Here is a 13,118-nt window from a genome sequence, read left to right as displayed (position 1 = left end):
ACCTGCCAAGAACGATTCTAAGTTTTTGTTTTTTTTTTTTTTTTTTAGCTCCAGTGACTTGGTGAATGTTGATGTGTTCTTGAAGAGGAGAGGGAAAACGGAAGAGGAGTAGGCTGCTGGAGGTCTTTAATGCATCGGTTTCGATGTTCACTGGGTGGTTAGAACTTAAGATTTTCCAGCAATAGTCAGTCACAGTCTAGCTCATTCTGGACGTGCAGGAGTTACAGAAAAAGAAAAAGAAATAGTAGTTGTCTTTAAAAAACCCTGCTGGCATAATGCTTTTCCTTTTAAATGTTTTGTTATGAATATAAAGAGAGAGAGAGGGAGAGAGCGAGAGTGAGACAGAGAGAGAGACAGACTATTAATTGCCTCTTTACCTCCCACAGTCCTGGCTTGGGTGTAAAACATTCTTCCTGCATTAATTAAGGGTTCTGTCTGCTCACCCTGAAAACTTCTGGTTCAATTACTTAAAAAAAAAAAAAAAAGAAATGGCACTGAAGACGAAATTTGTTTTCATTTTGCAGGCAAAAGGATGATATCCTCAGGGCCTCATAGTCAGTGTCACCTTCTAAAGGTCAGATGACCTTTATCTTTACAGTGATCTTACCCAATATGGATTCAACAGCAATTTATGGGTAGGCGGAGGTTTATGCAAAACATTCCATAATTTGCAAAGATTAATGAAAGAGCCAAGTGTAAGTACGTTAACTTAACCAGTTGGAAAGCAAGTTTAAGAAAAGGTAGAAACGAGTACAAAACTAACTTTGAGCTTGTTCTAAACTAAACTCGGTATTCTTCTTTTTTAAGTAGAAAATTACTTCTAGGGAGCTCAGCGAATTTGGCCAATGCTATCTCAGTTTCAACACTCATCTGGAATCTCTAATATACTTGTTTGCTAAAGAACAATTACAACCCTGATGTTAGAAATCAAGGATGAGGTACGACTATAGATTTTCCATACTATAGTGGGAGAGAAGTTTTATGCATCACTGCGTTCAGGAGGAAAGAAAGTCAAACTTGGAAATAAACCTAAACAGATCCTTTCTGTGAGCATAAAGAAGGCAACGGAAAGCAGGTGTTATCCCGGGAGGATTGTTCTCGAACTTTTGGGTTTCACTGACTTATTGAGCGCTGGGGCTTGGGGGACGAGTAACCTCTTATTTTGCCGGCATGAAAACCTATCCTCTACTAAGCACCCTAACGCATGAAAGAGGGTTTCACCCGAGGTATAGGAAGGACCTTGCGGCAGGGCTGCTGCGCAGGCCACAAAAGCTGGACTACATTTCCCAGCTGCCTTGCCGGTGAGCGCTGGGCGAGGCGGAAGTGAGCGTCTGCGCTTGCTCTCCCGGTCCGGAAATCCTCCCCCCACACCTTCCTTTGCACGTGTTCAGCAGATGCCCAGCCTCCCGCTAAGGTCCCGAAGCTCCAGTCCGGGCTGTTTCGGGGGAGGCAGGAACCTGTGTGCCCGAATGGCCACTGCCGACCCAGAACATCTTCACTCTGTTGGACTCCAAGTGAGCCAGCGCGGAGCTGAAACTCAGACTATAAGGAGGGGGGACACTGGCCGGTGAAGCGGCGTCCCCCTCTCTGGGAGCCTGATGAGGCTCATTCTGGGAAAGCAGGGGGGAAAAAAACCCTGGAAAGTGGAGCCAGCTACTTCCAGAATCAGCTGCATCCTCCAGGTAAGGAACTGGTGCTCAGGTAGCATCAGTAGCTGTAGCAAAACAGAGCAACCCGCAGAAACACAGACGATGAAACAAAAACAGCCCAAGAGAGCACCTGTCCCTTATCCCTCGTCCAGTCTTTCAGTCTCCTTGCCGCACTCCCTCCTGGCAAAACCTCCAGGAAACAGCCAGAAAAAGGAGAATGTGGTTTGCTGAGTTCCAGCCATAGCACCCTATAGCTGAGTATGGAAAGGTGGGTTTTGAGAAGAAAGACAGTAGCTTAATCGTCAGCACAGTAAGACATATACTTTTATTGTTTTACATAGCTAAGGTATTTGGTGGTGGTTACAATAGCTAATCAAAACAGATCCCCAAACGAAATTTAAGTGGAAGAAATTTAATTTCACGAAAACCCATTCTACTACTACTATTTTTTTTTTTTTTTTAATTTCACTAAGGATTTAGTGAAAATCCAGCTCTTGGCAGGTTCATGGGAGGCGTGTGAGAACCATTGGTGTAGATAGGTCCATCTTTTCTTCTAAGTATTGGAATTCTCCAACATTTGCAGACGCATGGGTGTGGTTGTGGGAAAGAAAGGGGGAATTTTGGTTGGGCGCAGGAACAAAAGGTGGCATGAAAAATGAAGTGATGGTTTAGTACCAGTTTCCTTTGGATTCCTTAGAATTTAAATTCCTTGGGTTTAAATTTCTCTGGTTAGTGGAGTAGGAATGAAAACGGACTTGTTGGTGTGAGAATCTGGTGGAGGGACTGTCGTCAATAGATGGCAGAACTGTCCAAGAGAAACTTTGGATCCAAGAAGAGCTGCTTTGGGGTCCAAAGTGTGGAACAGAAATGGGGCAGAATTTATATCCTGTGCGGCTTTTCATGGGCTGTAGCAATGCTCTGACAGCCCAAGAATTGAGGGTTTTGAGTATATCCCAAGAAACCACATGAGTTGGCCTCTCTGGCATCAGCTCTGCACCTTCTCCCCTCTCTCACCATCTCCTGTTTCTGGGACAGGCTGCTCCTACCTCAGGACCTTTGCCCTTGCTGTTCTTTTTCCCAAGGTGATCTGACCCCAGATTCTACCAGTCTATTCCTCAGTTCTTTTAGGTCTCTGCTCAAATGTCATTTTACTAGCAAATTCTCTCTATAACCTGCTCACCCATACTCATCTGGTACTCCAGTTACTATCTGACACATTTTATTTTTCTTTGTTTATGCATACTAGAATAAGTTGCTATGAGAGCAGGGTGAGGTTTTTGTTTGTTTGTTTGTTTTGCTTTGTTTTTGTCTGTTTTGTTCACTTCTATATCTCTGGTACCTAGAAAAGTTTCTGGTCTATAATAAGTTCTTAATAAATATTAGTTGAATTACTACTGTTGCTGTTGCTGAAGGCATCCCTGACATGGGCATGCTGCTTATTCCCATGACCATTCTTAAAATATACTTCCCGTTTTGTTAGTCCTTTGTTTAAAAATCCTCAGGTGGCTTCTCTGTACTTTCAAAATAAATTTCAGTTTCTTTATGTGGTCAGGAAGGCTTTCTCAACCTATCCCTGCTAATATCTTCAGTCCCAATTTTGGCCATTCTAAATCTTTCTACTCTCCTCTTCGGCCATATTGAGGTACTTGTAGTGCCTAGTGAAAGAAACCATGGTCACTCTCATCCTCTGAGTTTTGCACATTCAGGGCCACTTCTGCTTTGAAGATACTTTCCATCCCTCTCATCCTTTAGGATTCAGCTTTTAGACATCATTTCTTCTAGAGAGATTTCCTACCCTCAAGGCTGGGTTAGTCCAACATTGCATTGTATTGATTTGTATGATAGCACCCATCATGGTATATTTTGTTAGCATAATTTATTACAATTTAAGAACTAGACTGTCTTAGCTTGGGCTACCATAACAAAATATCATGATTGGGTGGCTTAAACCATAGAAATTTATTTTGCACAGTTTTGCGGGCTGGAGGCCTGAGATCAGGATGCCAATGTGGTTGAGTTCTGGTGAGAGCTGTCTTTCTGGCTTGCTGTTAGCTGCCTTCTCTGTGCACTTACATGGCCTTTCCTTGGGGCCTGTGCCTGGAGAGACAGGGAGAGAGAGACACGACTTCCTCTAATAAGGCCACCAATCTTATTGGATTAGGATTCCACCATATGACCTTATTAAACCGTTTAAACCATAAGCCTTAGGAATTTTAACCTTAAACCTCCTGAAAGCCTTATCTCCAAACAGAGTCACATTGGAGTTGAGCATATGCACTCTCTTTGGGTGTGGACACAGTTCTGTTCATACCAAAGACTCTACTTTGAATTCTATTAGTTAGAATGTCAAACACCCACTGAATAGGGACTAATGTATTTCCAACAAAGGCATATGAGAATGAAATGGGAGAGAAAGATGAAGCTGAGTGAATCTGGTGGGGGAAAGAGGAGATTCTGGCCATATGTGCCTGCTGAAACGCCGGAGTCTCATGCGACTGTCCACCTGAGAGAGGGTAAGGCTCAGGATGTGACGGCTGTAGCCATCTTTGACGTGTTTCAGACAGTGTTTGATCCTGCGAGGACCCGTCTAGATCAATAATATTCCAGGATGCCGTCACATAGAAAAGGGAACAAATGAACAAGACCAGCCCTGGAGGCCTACAAGGAAGGGTAAGATCCAGCCGTCAGAGGGTGGAACCAGGTGGAGATCAGGACTGTGTAACCAACTGTATACTAAGGTATTTGGCAGGGAAACGGAATCTGGGTCTTTTGTACCAAGTATTTTGTTCCAAAGGGACTTGGTCAGGTAATAGGAAATAGGAGAGGCTCAGCTGGGAAGGGCCCAGGGAGTGCTGTGTGTCACAGGTTCTGAGGACATTCCTGGGAACTTGGCAGTGTGGGAGTCTCCAGCAGCTCCGAAGGAGTGAGGCAGCTGTGACTGGATCCCGGGTCCCAGGACTGGAAACCTTAGTTTACTTAACCTCATGATTATTCTCATAGCTCCAAGAGCCTTCTCAGAGCCATGGCCAACTGCGGTTTCCAGAGTAACCTCAAATACAAAGAAAAAGCCATTTCATAACTGGCAATTATTATTATCAGAATGTCAAGAGCCTCCCGGGGAGAGGGCAGTCTAATGTCTCAAGCTTTGGACCCAGGTTTGTAGCAATCACAGAAGTATCTCTCCACTGGAGAAACCTTTTTCCCCTAATAGGAGGGAAGAGTTTTGATATGGAAACTTAGATAACCAAGGCAAATAGTTCTTCTAGATTCCTACTGCCTCAGGCCTTCCACAGTTAAGGCCCGCATCAGGTTGCTGAATATCTAAATTGTCTTTTACATATCATAGGGGAACATGGAGGATTGTCAGGGTGTCTTAACAGATCTCTCTCTCCTAACAGAAGGAATCAAGCATTTATCTGCAGATTTGTAGGGCATTGAAATAATTCTGTGTTCTAACTACCAAAGCCCAAGTGGTGGAAGAGATATGGGTGATTTCAAGATTGTTCCAAAATCACGTTAGGGTTTTAAATTGTTCCTCCTCACTTTATGGTTTCTGCCAGCCTGATTTACTCTTCAGTCCTCACACCCAAGATGCCTGTAAATCGTGACCAGCTTACATTATTCTGTAGGATGCTGGAAGGCTCAGAGTTCAGGAGTCTTGGGTTATTGACATTGGGGCTTAAGCTTATTAAGCTTGAGCTCAACTTTCTTGCCTGGAGAATGACTTCAATAAGAGTCTGTCTTCCTAAAGTGTTAATGAAACAGTGCTTGTAAATGGCCACACGGTAAACATCCAATAAATGTGAGCTTTATCACATTTACATTTCCCATATTGGAACACACCCTCCACGAGGACAAGGGAGGCTCTTAATTATCTCCACGTCTTCATACAGTCTGTAGCACGTGACAAGAGGCCAGTGAAGGTTCTGTGAATAAGGAAATAGACTTTTGAACGTATCTGGACCCCTGCCTGCACCTGTCCCTTAGCTCCTATGAAAATGTGGACATGTGGGGGCCTCCCATCAATGGCAAGAATATGCTTATAAAATACAAGCCGTGAAAGTGCAACCTAAAATTGTAGTACAGTGTAGTATTTCTTCACAGATGCTGCTGGTAGGGGTACACTGCATTACTGTTCTCAGTGATCTCAAACATTTTAATCTGAGTGGTAATATTATTGTTCTCACTTGGAGGTGCCCGACAGCCACCTGGTGTCCTTCTTTCCTTCTTGCAGTGCTGAATCCTGGGCCCTGTTACTGAGATTTTGAGTCTTAGGTCTAAAAGGGAGTCCAGGAATTTGAATTTTTTTTTTTAAGATTTATTTATTTATTTGACTGAGGTGGGGGTGGGAAATGTAAGCGGGGGGAGGGGTAGAGGGAGAGGAGAATCTCCGACTCCACACTCAGTGTGGAGCCTGACTTGGGATTCAGTCTCACAACCCTGAGATCACTGCCTGAGCCATAATCAAGAGTCAGATAGATGCTTACCTGACTTTGCCACCCAGGTGCAACAGGAATTTTTATTTTTAAAAAGCTCTTCAGGTAGGGGGCACCTGTGTGGTGCAGTTGGTTAAGCATCTGACTCTTGGTTTTCGCTCAGGTTGTGTGAGATCCAGCCCTGTGTCAGTTCCATGCTCGGCACGGAGTCTGCCTGAGTTTTTCTCTTCATCTCCCTCTGCCCCTCTCCACCGTGCTCTCTTTCTTTCTACCATTTTCTCTAAAATAAGTAAATAAGTTTAAAAAAAAGGCTCTTGGGGAGCTTGGGTGGTTCAGTTGGTTAAGCGTCTGCCTTCTGCTTGGATCATGACTGGGAGGTCTTGGGATTGAGCCCTGCGTTGGGCTCCCAGCTCAGTAGGGAGCCTGCTTCTCCCTCTCGGCCTGCATGCCACTCCCCCTGCTTGTGCTCTCTCTCTCTTTTTCTGTCTGTCAAGTGGATGAATAAAATCTTAAAAAAAAAAAATAGCTGTCCAGGTATTTCTGGTTGTAGGAGGGTCTTGGACTAAACTTTGAGAAATACTATTGGTTCATTACCTGAAGCTGAGTTGTGCTTGGGAAAAGCCATCTCTTGTGTATCAGTTGGGCCACTAGAAGTATTGTGGGAACAAGGGGTTGACCACAGTAGCTAGAGGTGACACAGCATGGGAGGAGCTGAGGAAGTGAAAGTGTGGAAGGGTAGGGCACCATCGGAGAACCAGAGGAGCAGTCACGGAACCTGATGGAGACAGGGGAGCAGGTCACACACAGCTTGCAGGACATCACAGAGCCTGTGAGTTCTGGATGCTGAAGTGAACCTGCAAAGGAGGCCAGGAGAGAAATCTGGGGCAGCTGCTGCCTCCAGATATTGGCTAGAGGCTACCCTTGTTTGGGGGGGGGGGCAGTGCAAGAAGAGGGGCCGGAAGCTGGGAGGTTGCCAGTTACCTCTGCCTGCATCTGTCTGTCACCAAGTCTGTCCAATGTGTTCTGAGAATGACTTCTTCTTTTCTCCGGCAAGTTCCTCTTTTGAACAGCTCTCAGCCAGATCCATAAGGAGAGGAAGTTATGTGAGGATATAGTTGCTAGCTTTGGTAAAATGGACGTGGCGCCCTCTGACACATCTTGATGTCCTAAAAATCACACCTATGTTATCCTCTCCATCCTGCGGCTTCAGGCCTCGGAGTGCCAGACCTTCACTCTTCTCGACTTTCTGTGTGTTTCAGGAGTAGCCTGCAGAGGATTCGAACATGAGAAGCTGCAGCTCTTTGCAAACCTTTATTAGAAGTTGCGTAGCTGCGCATGTTTTGTATACACAGTGAACTGCATCCTAGAGCCTGCCTGCTAGAGATAAATAATTAAAAGGTGGAAGATGTAACGTGAGTGAAAGGTGTTTAGAATCCTATCATTAGAAAAATTAGCATTTTGGTGTTCCACCAAATGTCTACGCAGACGGAGAAACGTGTCAAGAAAAGCATCCCAACCAGCCTTAAAAATGGCTTTTCCAGAGCTGGTGGAATGCTGTTTGCTAGGCAGAGGTGAAGGATGAGTAGGCTGAGTAATGGCTCCCAAAGATATCAGGTTCCTACAGGGAACCTGTAAATGTTGTCCTATGGTTACACATTTTTTATATCAGTAAAATACATTAAAGGTGGAAAGAGGGTTTTTGCTGATGTATAAAGTGAAGAACTTAAGAATGTGTAAGTTAAGAACTTTGAGATGCGAAGATTATCTTGGATTACTGGTTGGGTCCTAGATGCCATCATAAGTGTCCTGGTAAGGGAGAGGCAGGGAGAGATTTGACCTAGAGACAGAGGGGAGGAGGCAGTGTGACCGAGAGGCAGAGATTGGAGTGATGCAGCCATAAATCAAAGAATGCCAGAAGCCACCACTAGCCAAAGAGTCAAGAGACAGATTCTCTAAAGGCTCCAGAGGTCCTCCACGTTGATTTCATCCCAGTGATCTATGGACTTTTGGCCTCCAGCCCAGTGAGAGAATACATTTCTGTATTTCAGCCACCAGTTTTGTTGTAATTTGTTACAGCAGCCACAGGAACCTGATTCATATTCCTTTTCCACTGTCAGCTTCCTCTTCACCCCCCCTTTGGTGTGGAACCACCTGCCTGTTGGGGTCAGTCATGGGGCCGGTGGTGCCTAGGGGAGCTCAAGCATCCCTGAGCCCATATCAGGGCCATATTGGCTTTCTGGAACTTTACACTCCACGGTGGAACCATGAAGTTCTTTCTTTTGTAGAAGCAAGTTTTATTGGCAGGATTCCCCACTATATGGGGAAAAAAAACCCTTTTGTTCCATATTTTGCCAGTGTCCTCACGTCCTTCAATCCTCAGCTCATAGGCCTTCGTGCCCTCTGACACTTTGGAAGTGGTTTATTTTCTCCCTCTGCTCTGACAGCTTAGATGGCTCGCTGAGGTTCTTTTTGATGTCCAGTATCTCCTTCTGCAGTCTATGTTCTACTCTTCTGCTTTTAGGGAAAAACCACAACCCTCCCTTCATTCCCTAGGCATTTGGCAGAGAAAGCAGTGAGGTCTTCTCCTGCTTGATGTAAGTATTACTGCCCTTTGCCTCGGGGACCTTGGAGGAGTTTGGTGGGGTTGCCATCATGAAATGCCACAGACTGGGTGGTCTCTCCGCTGGACGTTTATTTCCTCACAGGTCTGGCAGGTAGAAGCCTGAGCTCAAGGTGTTGGCAGCATTGGTTTCTTCCAAGGTCTCTCCTGTGGCTTGTAGACGGGCGTCTTCACATGTCTTCTCTCTGTGTCTGTGCCATACTTGCCTTTTCACCAGTCATATCAGACGGGTGCTCACGTAATGACCTCATCTTAACTCAGTTGCTTCTCTAAGAACCCATCTTAGAACCCATAGGGTCACATTCTGGGGTAGTGGGGTTTAGGACTTCAACATATGAATTTGGGGGCAGGGAGTGCAGTTCAGTCCATAACAGAGCTCAGCCTCCTGTGCTGAGGTGATTCTTGTGAAGAGCTTAGCGTAATGTTGGGCACACGGCAAGCACGGTATGAATAATAAGTTATACAATTACAGGATAGTTATTTTTGTTTTCTCATGTAGCTACAAAACCACCATATTTATCTGTACAAAAATGTGTCTATTATACAAGTGTAAGTGTAAATATACATTTCTTTGGCACCTTCCTGAGTAAAACGTTAGTAATTTCATTCAAGTAATATTTCTGGGTAGTTTGTTTTCTGTTCCTCAGATTCCTTGGGATATTTAAAACATAAGGCAGGCCCTCTTAATTGTCACCCACCCTTTCATTCTTTCAGCAGAACTTTTTTGAGGGTGTTGTGCTGGCCTCTGGGGTTATAATGCTAAGATTGGCAGTTACAATTCAGTTTACAGGTCATGGTGTGGCAAGTGCATGTACCAGTGGAGTCTGGAGGAAGGGCCTTGTGAGGGAGTTAGTATGTCCAAAAATTCTTTGACCCTCTTGTCCATTAAGAGGAAACGTTTCTGTCCCCTCCCCTTACACCTGGCTCGGTTCCGAGAATGCGTTGACCGTGCAATATGGCAGACGTGATGCCTCGGTCAGGCTCTAAAGAAGTAGCAGCGTCTCTTTTGAAATGTTTGCTCTGAGGGGAGCCAGCTGCCATGTCAGAGGTCCGAGTGCTCTGAGACTGCCACGCTGTGAGGAAGCTCAGGCCCTGAGAGGCTCTGGGGAGAGCTGCCCAGTGAGCTCTGACTATTCAGCCTTTCCGCCAAGTGCCAATATCTGAACGAAGAAGCTGTCTTCGGTGTTTTAATCTCAGCTTGTATAATGTAGGAGAGAACCTAGGAATTAATCTGGAATCCATAATTCTGGCCTCAGACATGCGGCCCCACGCGAATCGTCCAGGCCGTCTCCGGTTATTCAAGCTACCCCAAAGCCATTCCAGCTCTGGGGTGCACAAAGTCCTAGCTTGTGAAACTCTGAGCTTCATAAAATGGTGGCTTTTTCACTACTTAGCTTTGGGGTGGTAGGGTTTGTAGCAATAGGCAGCTGAAATAGGACCCAAAACTAGACTTTGAAGATTGTTAATTATAGGTCACAAATCCAACATTAAAGCACAGAACACGGTAGACACCAAAGTCTCAGACAGCCCCTGTCTGCGAAATCCATCGTCTTTTTTCACCTGTGAGGGCTGGAGGTGAGCTCCTCTTTAGGCCTTAGGTCTTAGCAGTCCTTGCTCTGTTGATGAACTCTGTGGAAAGTGCTGATTTTGAACGTTACATTAAACGGCTACCTGTGTGGGGCCGGCTGGCCTCCTGGGAGCTGGTACTGCAGTTCGCTACAGTGGCCAGCCTCCAAACGCTCTACGGGTCATTACCACAGGCCGCTTACTCAGCCTTTCCTCAGCGCATGCTTCCATGCCAGGGAATGCTCCCCAATTCTGCCACCTAACCTGCTTTGCCAGGGGTCCTGCCCTCTCTCTCCTCACTAATTAGATTTCTCTGTCTACTGCTACTTCTTTGCATTACTGGGTCCAAAGATCTCTCAAACCTTTATTTGCCCAATTGTTGTTCCTGTTACATTGTGGAAAAGCAGCATAATAGAGAGATTCTGGGTGCAGACCCTGAGGTTAGACTGCCTGACTTTGAAGTCTGCCTCTGCCTCTTACAGTCTGACCTTGTCGTCTCTGTGCTTGCACGTCCGCAGCTACAAAGTGAGGGAAATGGCAGTGCTTGCTTCGTGGGGTCAGCGGGAGGATAGAAGAGATCATTCAGGTAAAATGCCTACCACCGTGCCTGGCGCGTAGCCAAGTGTTCAGCAAGTGTCGCTGACCTTTATTCAGAGCGTGTGTCTTGCAGTATGGTAATAGCTACCTGTTTATGGGTTTGCTTGTCACATTCCGAATTCCTTGAGGACAGAGTGTCTTAAGCGCTATCACCTGCCCAGTGCCCTGCACAGCGTGTGACACGTGCTAGACACTCAGCTTCTTCCTGAATGAGGGAATGCCGCAAAATCAACGGAAAGACTGTTCTGTCCATGGAAGGTCAATCATGTCTTCATAAGAGAAAGGCAGTGAAAACTGCATGGCAGACTCTCCATCATTCCAAGAATCAAAAGGACAGGAAGATGGTTGGGAGAATAAGTGTACACACCTGTACTTTTTTTTTTTTAAACACATCTGGATTCTTATGTGTGCTTCTAACGTCTCGTTTATTCCTGGGGGCTTAAGGTGCTTGAGAACGTAAAGCAATAATGACCAGATTCCCAAAGAAGTTGAAGTGTAGGGATCCTGAACCTGAAACACCTTGATTATTCGTCAAGAAGCTGCATAAATGACTGGAGAACTATTTTTTATGTGTAGGACTCACCTTGTTTAAGAACGTGGAGCAGAGAGTCATATAACGATTGAATAAGACAGAGTGACGCGAGGGAACGGAGTCCTCTAAGTCAGAGACAGGTTAACAAGTGAGATGAAGCTGGGAGAGAGGTTTGTTCCTGAAACGCTGGCTGTGCAGTCCTATGCATTTTTCAGAGGTGAAGCTGAACTTCCTATTGGTTTTTATGTGAAAACCATAAAACAACCAATTACATGAGTCACACTTTGGAATAATAATGCTAACAGCAAGCATTTATCAAGTGCTTACTGGGTGCCAGCTATGGCTCTCAGTGCTTTGCATGTATTAACTTCTAATCCTTGTGTTGATTCTAGGAGGTAGGTACAAGGCCAAGGTCATGCAACACAGTTTTGAAGCTAGGCAATTTGCCTTCATGCTTTTATTTATTTAAAAAAAGATTTTTAAAAAAAAATTAACATATAATGTCTTATTTGCCCCAGGGGTATGGTCTGTGAATTGTCAGGCATATACACTTCACAGCACTCACCATAGCACATACCTTCCCTGATGTCCGTAACTCAGCCACCCTCTCCCCCTCGGCTTCAGGCTTTTTAAACATACCATTTGTTTGGGAGCACCTGGGTGGCTCAGTGGGTTAAGCCTCTGCCTTCGGCTCAGGTGACGATCCCAGGGTCCTGGGATCGAGCCCCACATCCGGCTCTCTGCTCAGCAGGGAGCCTGCTTCCCCTCTCTCTTTCTACCTGCCTTTCTGCCTACTTGTGATCTCTCTCTCTGTCAAATAAATAAATAAAATCTTAAAAATAGTTGTTTAAAACAAGAACCACTAGATCTCGTTAAGAAATATGGAGGAGGCACGCCTGGGTGACTCATCTGGTTGGGCATCTGCCTTTGGCACAAATCATGATTCCAGGACCCTGGGATCAAGTCCCATGTTGGGTTCTCTGCTAAGCAGGGGGTCTGCTTCTCTCCCCAACCCCTGCCCTCCGCCACTAATGCTCTCTCTCCCTATCTCTTTTTCTCTTTCAAATAAATAAATAAAATCTTAAAAAAAAAAAAAAGAAATATGGAGGAAATGTGGATGAAATTTTTCTTTCGGTTCTTGAATTTTCCTGGCAGTCTCAGGAGTCTCTGAGAATAGGAGACCCTCCAAGCAGAAAAGGCAATTGAGTGTATGCTCACTCGGTTCTCAAAGGAGACCCCATGTTAGTAGCTTTAGCCTCACGTGGCACTAGTTAGAAATGCCAGTTTTTGGGGGCGCCTGGGTGGCTCAGTGGGTTAAAGCCTCTGCTTTCAGCTCAGGTCATGATCCCGGGGTCCTGGGATCGGGTCCCGCATCGGGCTCTCTGCTTTGGCAGGGAGCCTGCTTCCTCTCTCTCTCTGCCTGCATCTCTCCTACTTGTGATCTTTGTCTGTCAAATAAATAAATAAAATCTTAAAAAAAAACACAAAAAAAGAAATGCCAGTTCTTGGTTTTTTTCCTGGGTGGGCTGCATCAGGCTCTAGAGGTGAGGCTCAACAGTCTGCATTTTAACAAGCCTTCCAGAAGCTTCTGATGCGTGTTCAGATTTGAGAACTGCTGCTCTAAATGGAAAGGGGCTTCTCGTGACCATGGTGGGGAGCTTCAGGAGGCTCATGAAATCATGATGCCAGCTTCAGGGACCAGAGGGACTGGACTCTTG

The 13,118-nt window shown here is 45.4% G+C and overlaps 1 long non-coding RNA gene across 2 annotated transcripts in view; it reads left to right on the top strand.

The window, feature by feature from the left end:
* Positions 1-13,118, top strand: part of LOC101693847 — a 52,947-nt gene that overhangs the window by 15,954 nt on the left and 23,875 nt on the right. For both annotated transcript variants that reach the window (XR_199700.3, XR_001180051.2), the window contains one exon: positions 49-1,682. This is a non-coding gene — a long non-coding RNA (uncharacterized LOC101693847). The remainder of the gene's footprint in view (positions 1-48; positions 1,683-13,118) is intronic.

Source organism: Mustela putorius, unplaced genomic scaffold (genome assembly GCF_011764305.1).
Source record: "Mustela putorius furo isolate JIRA1106 unplaced genomic scaffold, ASM1176430v1.1 tig00003859_pilon_pilon_pilon, whole genome shotgun sequence".
In the NCBI taxonomy this organism is placed as follows: Eukaryota; Metazoa; Chordata; class Mammalia; order Carnivora; family Mustelidae; genus Mustela; species Mustela putorius.
Note: the sequence above shows the minus strand (reverse complement) of the source record. Positions and strands in the feature narration are given on the sequence as shown.